At 33.8% G+C, this 11,368-nt stretch overlaps 1 non-coding gene across 1 annotated transcript; it reads left to right on the forward strand.

Annotated features, from left to right (window-relative positions):
* The first annotated feature begins 510 nt into the window (after positions 1-510).
* LOC112941012 (small nucleolar RNA R71) lies at positions 511-617 on the forward strand. The gene has a single exon (XR_003245844.1). It is a non-coding gene; the product is annotated as a small nucleolar RNA R71 (small nucleolar RNA).
* Positions 618-11,368: the final 10,751 nt, after the last annotated feature.

The raw sequence follows: 11,368 nt of genomic DNA on the forward strand, positions 1-11,368 counted from the left end.
CTGGACTTGATTTTGATTTCCCCCAAGAATGTTTGGGTGGTTATGCCAACTTGGGTTGTACGAATTTCAATAGTTTTGTTGGACTCCTTCTCTCTGAGCATTACGTATAAAATTTACAAAGTCGGGGTTTGCATCACGTATCTTTGCACTATGATCACTTCCACTGCATATCTCACACCAAGATGGTGGTTGTCGAACTGCATTAACTTGAGCGGTATGTTGTCCCAAGGCCATGTGTCTAAAATGTGTATTCATCATCTTAGGAATGCCGAGATTTGTGTAGTTAGCATAGTCACAACGTCAATCTCTAGTACACATGCAATTTTCTGAACTACCGGTTTTAAACCACTCCCATTCGACTCTGGGTTCCCTTGAGAAATCGAATTAAGCAAGGTGTATAATTCTGCATAAGTCTTCTCTAAATCTTTTTCACCAGCAACCAAATCAAGCAAAATCTTGGTGTTTGGCTCCAGACCTTCAACGAAGGTATGTACTAGCACCTTATTGTCTTGATGATAACGAGGGAAACTTATCAACATTTATTTGAACCTGTCCCAAGCTTGGTACAAGTTCTCACCACCTTTCTGCGTAAAGCTTAAAATGTCACTCCTCAACTTAGTTATATATCTAGATGGAAAAAATCTAATGAGAAATTTCTGTGCTAGATCATTCCAAGTGGTAATTGAGTTTCCGGGCTCTGAATTCAACCACCTTTTTTATTCCCCCAGCAGACAAAAGGGGAATAAGGTGAGCCTCACATAATTTTTATTCCCTACAGTTGGAATGTACGTATCACTGATCTCAAAAATGTTCTGAATGTGAGACGTAGGATCCTCATGTGAGAGACTAGTAACTACCCATTTGAGTGCAATATTTGCACCATACTCTGTTTCAGTTCAAATCTCCCACCAGCCTAAGGCTTTTGAATGCATGCCATCACTTTGGTGGGTCATGGGATTTCCACATCTCTAATCTCATCTCATTAACTGCCATTGTTTCAGGTGTCTATTCTCTTTCCTTAGTTTTATCTATTGGAGATGGTAATTCCCCAATGACCAAAGGAATTGGATATTCTGCTTGCCTTAGTTCTCTATTTATGAATCATCCAGGTTCTAAGAGAGGCACAACAATTCTCGATCGTTGTCTAGTTTGGAGTATCAAGCAACCTACAACAATGAAATTCTAAGATCAAGTTGTCAACACTTGTGTATAACTTTAGAACTAGATAAATCAAATATTTTCTAATAGCTAAAGTCCCTGGCAGCGGTGCCTAAAACATGTTGCAGTCAAATCGCACACGCAAGTGCACGTGATCGTACAAGCAATAAAGTGGCTCTTGTTAAAGAGTCGCGTATCATACCCACATGGACTTAATACTGAACTCTATCATTTTCTCCAACTCATCACTTAAATTTAGTACAATTTTTTTATTTGGTAAAAGTATTCAACTAACTAGATTTACTTAAACTAAAGTGTAACGCTTATGATTCAACTTCTTAAGTTTCAAACAATGATGTGGGAAAGATCCAGGGTTGCAACTTCTACTAGGAATCATGCAACCTAGTATTCCTAGTATTTCCTCAGTGTATTCCTTGATTCCTTTTGTCTCAAATCTCCATATTGCTTCCTTTGCTCATTTACAGGTGTATTTCTTCAACACTTAACTTCCTTTGCTCATTTACGGGTGTAAACTTAACGACTAAAAACTAGGCATAAATATGGGCTTACTTAGCATTATAGGCATATAAATATGCCCATGATCAATATTAAGAATACATAAAATAGAATTTTGAAGAGTTGATATCTTAATAGGTTATTGAACTGTAAAATTTTTCTAGCAAAGTGATTGAGATTGGTTTTATATCAATAAAATTATTCAACATAAGACTTTTATCTACAAAAATCACTCAACTATACTAGATTTTGAAATAGTGGAAAATTTTATGCATTGCTTTATAGATCTATTATAAACAAAGAAAATTTTGTCTTCAAACATTGTTAAATGGTTTACCAATGATACTTTACATTTTTCACCATTTATTCTGTGTTGAAAGCATGGTGCCACATGGTCTTGCGTGCTGGGAGTTGTTAGTTGTTGTGATCCTATTGGTCATTTGCGTGTTATTACGTGATTTTATGGTTACCCCTTTCAAAACTTTATTATAGTATTTGTGGTGTGTTGGGATGTGTGGCACGGTTTCTGATATGGTTGGAAGTAAGTTATGTATGTTTTCCCCGTTTTTGGAGGTTTTTAAGTAGGGGTGTGTATCGATTGGTTTGATTCAATTTTAAGCATTATCAATTTGGTTTATGGGATTAGTGGTCCTAAATATGCTAAATAGATAACTAAACAAATAAGATATTTGCTATCGGTTATCGATTTGTGGGTTTTTGGTCTTTAACAATTCAATTTTTTGTTTAACCAATAAGAAAAGTCTTTCAAAATTAATATATGACTTTTCCAATAATTTGACGCGATACATGCATACACCGAAAAAAACAAATCAGACTAACTTGCAATAATAAAGACTAAAGTATTACTGAAACCTAACGGGTAGAGGCCATATTAAGTGGCGTAAATTGTGTAGGGCCCTTATATTATAGTATAATATATATATATATATATATATATATATATATATATATATATATATATATATATATATATATATATATATATATATATATATATATATATATATATAAACAACATCTCGCTAATTGAGCTTGAATTAGAAAGTGTCATTTTTGGGAAGAATAAAAATCTGGAAAATTGTTTAGGTTAAGTTAAGAGTGAGTTTTTGATAAACTTGAAACGGGCATAACTCCTAACTCAGGATTAGTTAGGTGTATTTTTAGATATCATAGGAATGATCTTTCTATAATTTTTCTAACGACTCTGATTTTGTGCGATGAGTGTGTATAAGTGAAATATGCCCTTTGGAAGTTGGACTATTGAATAAGGAAAGTCCAATCCAAATTTTTAAAGGGTAGTTTGGTATTTTCCATACCCAACTAAGTTAATTAATTTTTGGGCAATTATTTGAAGGAATAAACTGATAGGATTCAGTTTATGCTTTACAATATTGAGTTAGGATTTTTAGAGAAGAGAAAAGAGGATAAGAAGCAAGAATCGTCAAATATTCAGAGCTATGATCGTGGAATTCGTCAAGGGGTGATCCTTAGGAGGTATGTGAGAATTTCATAGGGTTGGGTTTGTTCACCCACACATCAGTCAATGCTTCAACAAAATTCATTTCTAGAAAGTTGAAAGTATGGTGTTCTTGACAAATGTTCTTGAAATTTTCTTTAGTTCTTGATGTTGATTGAATTGTTGATCAGTTTTTGATTGATTCGTGTCGACTTAAGAGCTGTTTTGAGTTAGAATATTGTGTACATATACCAGGTGATTGAATCTAAAGAAGGATAAAGAAGAAGAATTAAAATTAGGAGAATTCGAGTTAGAAACCGGAGAAGGAAAAAGTCAAGCGTGTTTTGGCATGCAAGTGCGCAACCAAATTTTCATTGCATCGCGGTTAGGATGCAGACTCCTCTATTTTAAAATTAAATTTTACAAGCATCTTCGCATCGCAGACTTGTTCCAAGACGGTCATTTTATGATTGTTCTCATGTTTAGCTATCTAAAATCATTCCTAAATGTCGTTTCCTATAACAAATCACAATCCTTGAATCCATAATTCAATTTAAGGAAAGTTAAGAGTCAAGTCAAGATCAGTTAAGATTCAAGTCTAGAAGTTAAGAATCAACTCAAGAGAAGTTCATAATGTTTTCAAAAGTCTTTTACAAATGTTTTAACTTGATTTTAAGACTTATGTTTTAAGTTGAGTAAAGAGTAAAGATTAAAGTCATCTCATTAAAAAAGTATATCGGTATTATGTATTCCCAAAGAGTAAATGTTTTCACATTTTAACAATAAAGGAAACTGAGATTTCCAAAATAGACTTTAAGATAATTTTCAATAAAGAGTAAGAGTAAAGTTCATTATTCAAAAAATTGTATGGGAACTAAGTATTTCCAAGAGTTAAAATGTTTTCACATTTGAGAAAGAAAGGAAATAAAGATTTCCAAAAGAGCTTTTAAGCAAAGTTTTTGAGTAATTATCTCAAACCAAAGAAAGAGTTTTGTTTTTACAAACAGATGAGCTAAGTATAATTTGGGAGTAGTATTGAGCACTGATATGGGGATGAGTTTGAGTTTAGATAACTCACGTCTCCATAAACCATGTAGCCATCATGTGTAGTAAAGGATCATAGTTTCTAGATGACTTCTTAAGATGCTTTTAGAATAGACTAGTGGATCCACTTAGTTAAGACATCCTATATGACGACAAAGTATGACAGCATCGGCAAGGCAAGACGTTGTATCACCACGTATGCTCATAGTGGCAGTTGTCGGTTAGAGAATCTCCTAGAGAAACGATATTACTTTATTATATGAGTAAAGTTGAGTTTGTTATTGCATTTTCTTCGACGAACTAAGTTACTTTCTATCATTTTAAGAGCTTTCTATATATTGTATATGTTTTATTGATTTATAATGAGTTATATTATTCAAAAGTTGAGTAAAGACAAGGTAAGTGTTCCTTTCAGAATCTTCTCAAGCCTATGTTATTTAAGCATTCCAACTCACATACTCTTACATTCAATGTATTGATGTCATATGTCCTACATCATCTTATGATACAGACTCATGTAACTAGGATCAACATTAAGCGCCTCATAAATCCAGTTAAGCACTCAGAGTCAGTTGGTGAGCCTCTTAACTTTCGGAGGATTCTTTTTATTGCTTTCAGGATTTTAGTTCATTAGCATGTCTTGGGTTTCCCCATATCCATTCTCAGTTTTAGAAGATTCATAGATAGGCAATCACTTAGTTCATTTGTCTTTACTTTGTTATTGGCTTATTTTTAGATTTGAGTTGCCTCTTTGACTAAGTTAAATGTTTTTCTAAAACATTATTAGTTAAGTTTGATACAATTGATTTATCTTGCATTTGAGTTCTTATGTTAATACTTAAAATATTTTGTTGAGTACGTAAGCCAGGCCAATGATTAGCTTAGGGCTATCAATGGTTCTCGAGTGCCGGTCACATTCGAGGTGTAGGCTCGGGCATGACATTTATGCATCACTAAAAGTTAAAAATAGTAAATTCTTATATTCTTAATGGTTATCAGTTAACTCAATAACCAAATATTAAGAAATCAATATCGAACCGATAATCTAATAATATTTTTTTTATAAAACCATTGAATCGTTACCTCAATAACGCAATAATAGTAAAACAATAACACTTTTTAATTTAGTTTATAAATCGATTAAGTATTTGAACACCTCTATTTTTATGTGAAACAAATGATTTTGATCAACATTCAGAGATCTGATGTCATAAGATAATATTCCAGTTCCATATACTCCATCAGGTCCTTTTTGGGTTAGTAACACGGTTGGTTTGGGTCTTGAGGCCTTTGATATGAGGTTGAGAAGTTAGGCATGAATGTTCTTAAAGTTTCTCATAGGCTTAACTTCGGTCAATAGTCTTGGTAACTATAACTGAATGAGTATTCTATCAGTGCTATTAGATCTGTAATGTCCAGTTTGAGCTAGAACAACTTTTGGTACATATTCCAAAGTGATCAGCGTGATTTTGTAGCATTTTTTTGTTGTTTTTCTAGGTTTGTGCAAGAGTTGACTTGGTCAATATTCAATAAAAATGACATCCGCTGATTGTTTTATCAATTTATTTGATTGGGAGTATCAATTTTGGTGGGGTAGAATAGTTTTCTTGAATTCACGGGGTTCCAACTTAGACTTTAGATGATAAAGCCTTAATAGTGCATCATGGTTTGTTCTTTGCAATCCTGAGTCTTGGGTCGCATTTGCGGAGGGAAGGGAATTTAACTATTGTGTTCGTTCGATTGGAGATGCACTCACAAAGGTCCTAGAGTTAAGACACCCGTGTTCATGAGACATGATTTGCATTTGCAGAGGGTTAGTTGACCTAACTATTTGCGTTCACTTGCAAGTTACCGCATTCACGGAGGGTTGATCAACTTCACCATTGTGTTCACTGACAAGGTCCTGCGTTCGTAAAGGCAAATGGCTAGCAGTTAAATATTTATTCATGAACTCATCATACATATTCCAAAAAGAACTCATTTTTAGATGACTTAGAGATATAATTGAAGACTAAATCATCTAGGAATTGATGGTTAAGTGTGCGGGTGCATTTAAGGTCTCGATAATATTCTGTAAAACAGAAAGTTTCATATGTTTTTCCTCTTAAATTTCCGTTTTTATCATCTTTGAGCTTAAATGTGGAGGGACTGTTTTGAGCTTGTTAATGTTTGGATAGTTCTCATTTTCAAGGCCCAAGTTCCTTGAGCTTATCGAGACCTTGTGACGAAGTTGGTTTTGTGATTTCACGTACATGTCCCCACAATATTATTTTAACCCAATTTCAATTCTTTAATCTTTTATTGCAATATGGGTATCACTTTTCTTGATTTTATTATCTCAATGCTAATTTGATAGCGTGACATCATCATAGGCCTTTCGAAAGGGAATTGTTGGAAGTATGTGCCACTACCTCGACAAAATAACAGTGCAGAAGTAAAAGTGCAAAAAATGAATAACACAAAGTAAAATAGGCACAAGGGTTTTACGTGGAAACCTCCTTGCTCAAGGTAATGATACTATGACCTGTCAGACACGATTTTAAATTGTTTTCACTAATCTCTTCAAGAAAAAGAAAAACACAATTTACATTTTCAACCGTGATATTAACACCCTAATCCCACACTAAGTAATATTGATATTACTTAACTGAAATCCTATTGCCCAGTAAGCCAACTAACTCTAGTTGATCTATATTTTTAAGAACCCCCAAGGCTATCTCTAGCCACCACCTCCTATCTCCAAGACAGGATCTAACAAGCAGGAAATCTGTTGCACCACATATAAAACTACCTCTAGTTGACACTCCTAGGTAACTCTCCCAATAGAACACCAATACAATGGTGTAAAAAGGCTTGACCAAAACTTAAAAGATTTGAATAACGAACTTTAGTTAATACGACTCATACAAAATATTTAAACAACCAAATGATCTACTATCCTCTATAACTTAGGAGCAGATTTACAATGTGAGCACATAAGATACAAAACTGAAAAAACAACAAGACTCTTCTTCATCACTCTGTTAAGTCCTTTGTTGAGTTAAGCGGTTTTCTTCGTTGAAGAGGACTTTCTCTTTGCAAGCTTAAGAACTTTTGTTTTCCAAATCTTGAGTTTGTTTTTTATGTTAAGGGATTATATCAAATGAAAACAAACTCCTTAGGATAGCACATTGGCTGCTACCTCTCTGGAACGACGTGCACCTACCGCATCAAAGGTGGAAGCTTTTTTGACATCTATCTTGTAATCTTTGCACATACATAGTATTGTAGGGACCACATCTCTTGCAGAATTTTCTAGTATATTCTTGAGAAGATGTGCTCTCTCTCTCAAATTTTGGATGAATGAATTAATTTGTTGTTTGTCATGTTGACTTCAACTATAAAGAGTTATCGACCGTTGGAAAAACAACTTTGTCCATTCTGATTAGTGTAGTACACTGATGCCTAACCAACCTCTGACACGACAAATTTACAGTTGCACCCTATTTTTTATATAGACAAGAGAACTCCCCTAGGGACCACGTCTCTGCATTCGTGAGACACTGAAACAGACACTCTCGTTCTCTCTTCCTGTTGGTGTAGTACATAGATCTTTTCACCCACCATATGGCATAAAAACTTTACAGTTGTACCCTATTTGAATCTGGACGAGAGAAATCTGCCAAGGATAAGGTCTTTACATTTGTGAGGATCATCAAACATCTAAAATATAGCATTTCCTCTTTTTTGATGATGACACATAAATATTCGTCACACTGAATTTATTCTTTCATTTTATGGTCAACTATCCCAATAACAAGATCTAATTCGTTGTTAGATCTTTAAGTTTGTTAAATCATGAAAACTTAATATTATCTCCAAAATAACATTTTCCAAAATTATTCACCAACCAGTTCCCCCTATAAACAAGAACTCTTCTGGTACCTGGAGTTTCATCATCCGAAAGTTTGACAAATGATCAAAATATCATTTCCCCCTTTTTGATGATCACAAACAACTTCTTCCCCCTATTAGCATGACCATGTCCTCTTCAAGTAGGTAACATTGATTTTCTCTATATGCATGACCATGTCCTATTCAAGTAGCTAGAATCTATTCCCCCTAACATCATTGATCTCGTTTGTCAGAACCGAGGAGCACCCCCTAGAAGTAATATGGACTTGGCCTCTCAGAGGTCTTATACAAGCCCATAGTTATCGTTCATCACATCAACATAGTAAATTTAGCGGAAAATATAAAACTTTTCATAGCACCTCATATGCTAGAAACTTTACTTTATATATATATATATAAAATATAGATTATAATACATATATAGACTCTAATTCTCTTTGCCATCTTAGAAAAAACAACATTAGAATACATTAGGGATACGACCCTTAAGACATAATACAAAATATACAATATTGAATAGACTTTACAATGAGGACACATTAGGACATCCTTGGAACTTAAGGATTCCTTTCGTTGATCTTGGGAATCACCTATCAAGAGATTCATCATTCAAGACATCCTTTAAGCATCCTTAACAAATACTTTGTGTAAAAAGTGGAGAAAAATGGAATTAGCACAAGAATGCACCAAGTATGGCAACCATGCATTGAAAAGAAACCTTTTTCTTGAAAATCATATTTCATGCCATTTTGAGTAAATCCTCATAAAACCTTTAAGCAATAGCATTTACATCATTTTCATACTTCATATAAACACAATGAAAGGCCAAACATCATAGAAAAACACATATAGAATTTAAGCCCAATTTGAATTCACTTTACAATGAGCTCATTCTCTTTACAGTGAACTATTTCTTTTAATTCATTAGTCTTTCAAGTAATCCTTTAGGGATACTTGGTGCAATGTATCGCCTTAGGACGACAGGAAAAATCATACATATCATCTACACAAGACAACACATATCATCATTGATGTATAATACCACATAGACATAGTTAAGTCAATACCTTCATCATATAGTCAACAAGATCAACATAATGCATAAATACTCATATCATGCAAATCTTCATAACAAGTATACAAATACTACACTGTCATGCATAAGGAACACATATATAGTGACATGCATTAGAACACCTTCCTAGAACATCCTAAGGAGTTACTTGTGCAATGTCTTCATGGGTTAATTACTTCCACCTATCCTAAGTAACCTCCTTTAAGTCATTCTATTTAGGGTCCTAGTCATTTAACTTCCATTGTCCATTTTACTATAGGAAACTATAGCCTTAAACGACATAGACCATGTGATGATAAACATGGAATCTAGTGTCATAGAACGCCACATCGAAAGGAGGTGGTCTACCGGCCAAAGTAGAACCAAATGTGTCATATTTTTCTAGGTGGATCCACTAGCTAGTATCCTATGGTGGCAACATAGTTATGGAACTTGGAGGTACTGTGAAACTTTTAAGATTAAGCATTGTAGTAATTCACTTATGGAAACCCTATTTATACCCATTAAGGCATTGTGGTTATCCACCTCATGAGATTTATAGTGACCTCCCTTCCTATCATAGGAAGGGAAACACACTCATATTCAAGATCATTCGTTGCTAAGCTAAGTTCCCTTCGTTGAAAACCATTATTATACTTTTACATTATAAATCATAGGTTTAGGAAAGTCATCCCCTCATATGATTAACTCATAGGTCATTGATGGAAGTTCATCAACCTAAATCATGTAAAGAATCCATTCAAACAAATATAGCATATCTAAAGCATCATATAGTATAGGGTACACATGAATACACCCTTCAAAGCCCCTATCTTTACCAGATACATGTGTGTGTATACATATATGTGAGAAAACCTTTCACATAACACATTAAGTCACACAAGTTCATACATACATATTCATACATATAGAAACCAAAACTAGAACTATCCTATCAAGGTACACATGTGCGATGGATAGCCAAAGTCCCATACCCTTGCCCATACTAGTACACCTATCAAGAAATCCTAGTAAGTAATACATAACATACTTCACATACATATACTTTAAATGCATAGTAGTAGACATTAGTGAATATGAGAACAACCTTTCCTTTAGACACCATGACCTATACTACTTGTAATATGCATGTGAGTGTGTGTGTGTGTAAATTGGTCAACATGATTATATAATGTATATCAACAACATATTGAGGAAGCCACCCTTTTATACCATAATATATCTTCAAGCATAAACCACACAACACACAATAGCATAGGAGACAAGCCAATTTCATATTACACAGTAAGACTCCTAACTTGTGCTATTCATGCATTCACATAGGGGCACATAGAAAAGGGATTATTTAACCATTTTTACTCATCAATGGAAGCACTTACACTTCACTCTAACATGGATAGTACATGCTTACACAATAGCCATACAACCTAAATCACAATTAAAATAGGAAAGTAGGGATAAGCTTCACATAGTATCATCATAAGCACATGCTCATATATTCATAAATTTGCCTTCATGGACATGGTCGACACATATATAGATTTACAATAAAGTAAAAACTGCCACCATAAGTGGACCATACCACACAATTCCATACAAGGCTGTATCAACTACAATACTATACAGAAAGTAGAAGAGATAAACATTCTTACCAATTTCTCACCCTTTGATCATCATTTATCAATACACCTTAATCATAAACAATTCATATATAGGGAAGTAGATAAATTTAGTTTAACCGTAGAAGAAACCATGTACAAGTCGCTACAAGATCATACCATAACATAATACAAGGCATCTCACAATGTACTAGGAAGTAGAAGAACATATATCTTTAATCCTATTCACTTGCATTGATCATCAATTATATTTCATTAATGGAATAATTCTAGTGAAGTATATAATAATACACCTAATCATAAATAAATCATGCTTAAAACACTTCAACCATAATATTTAACTAAAAGAGTAGATACAAGAAACACAACATAATCGAGTTCAACATTTAATCATAAAAGGGCCATGTTACAGTGAATTCCTAGAACACAAAGCTAGGCATGTTAAATTCTTCATCCATGGATACACATGGATCCTTAATCATAAAATAATGATAAAATCATGTAAATAACAGTAGATACAACTACTTCAACGTAATAGAATCATAATTCAATCGATAACAACTCAAGATCATAAAGCCCATGCAA

This window comes from Solanum lycopersicum, chromosome 2 (genome assembly GCF_036512215.1).
Source record: "Solanum lycopersicum chromosome 2, SLM_r2.1".
Classification (NCBI taxonomy): Eukaryota; Viridiplantae; Streptophyta; class Magnoliopsida; order Solanales; family Solanaceae; genus Solanum; species Solanum lycopersicum.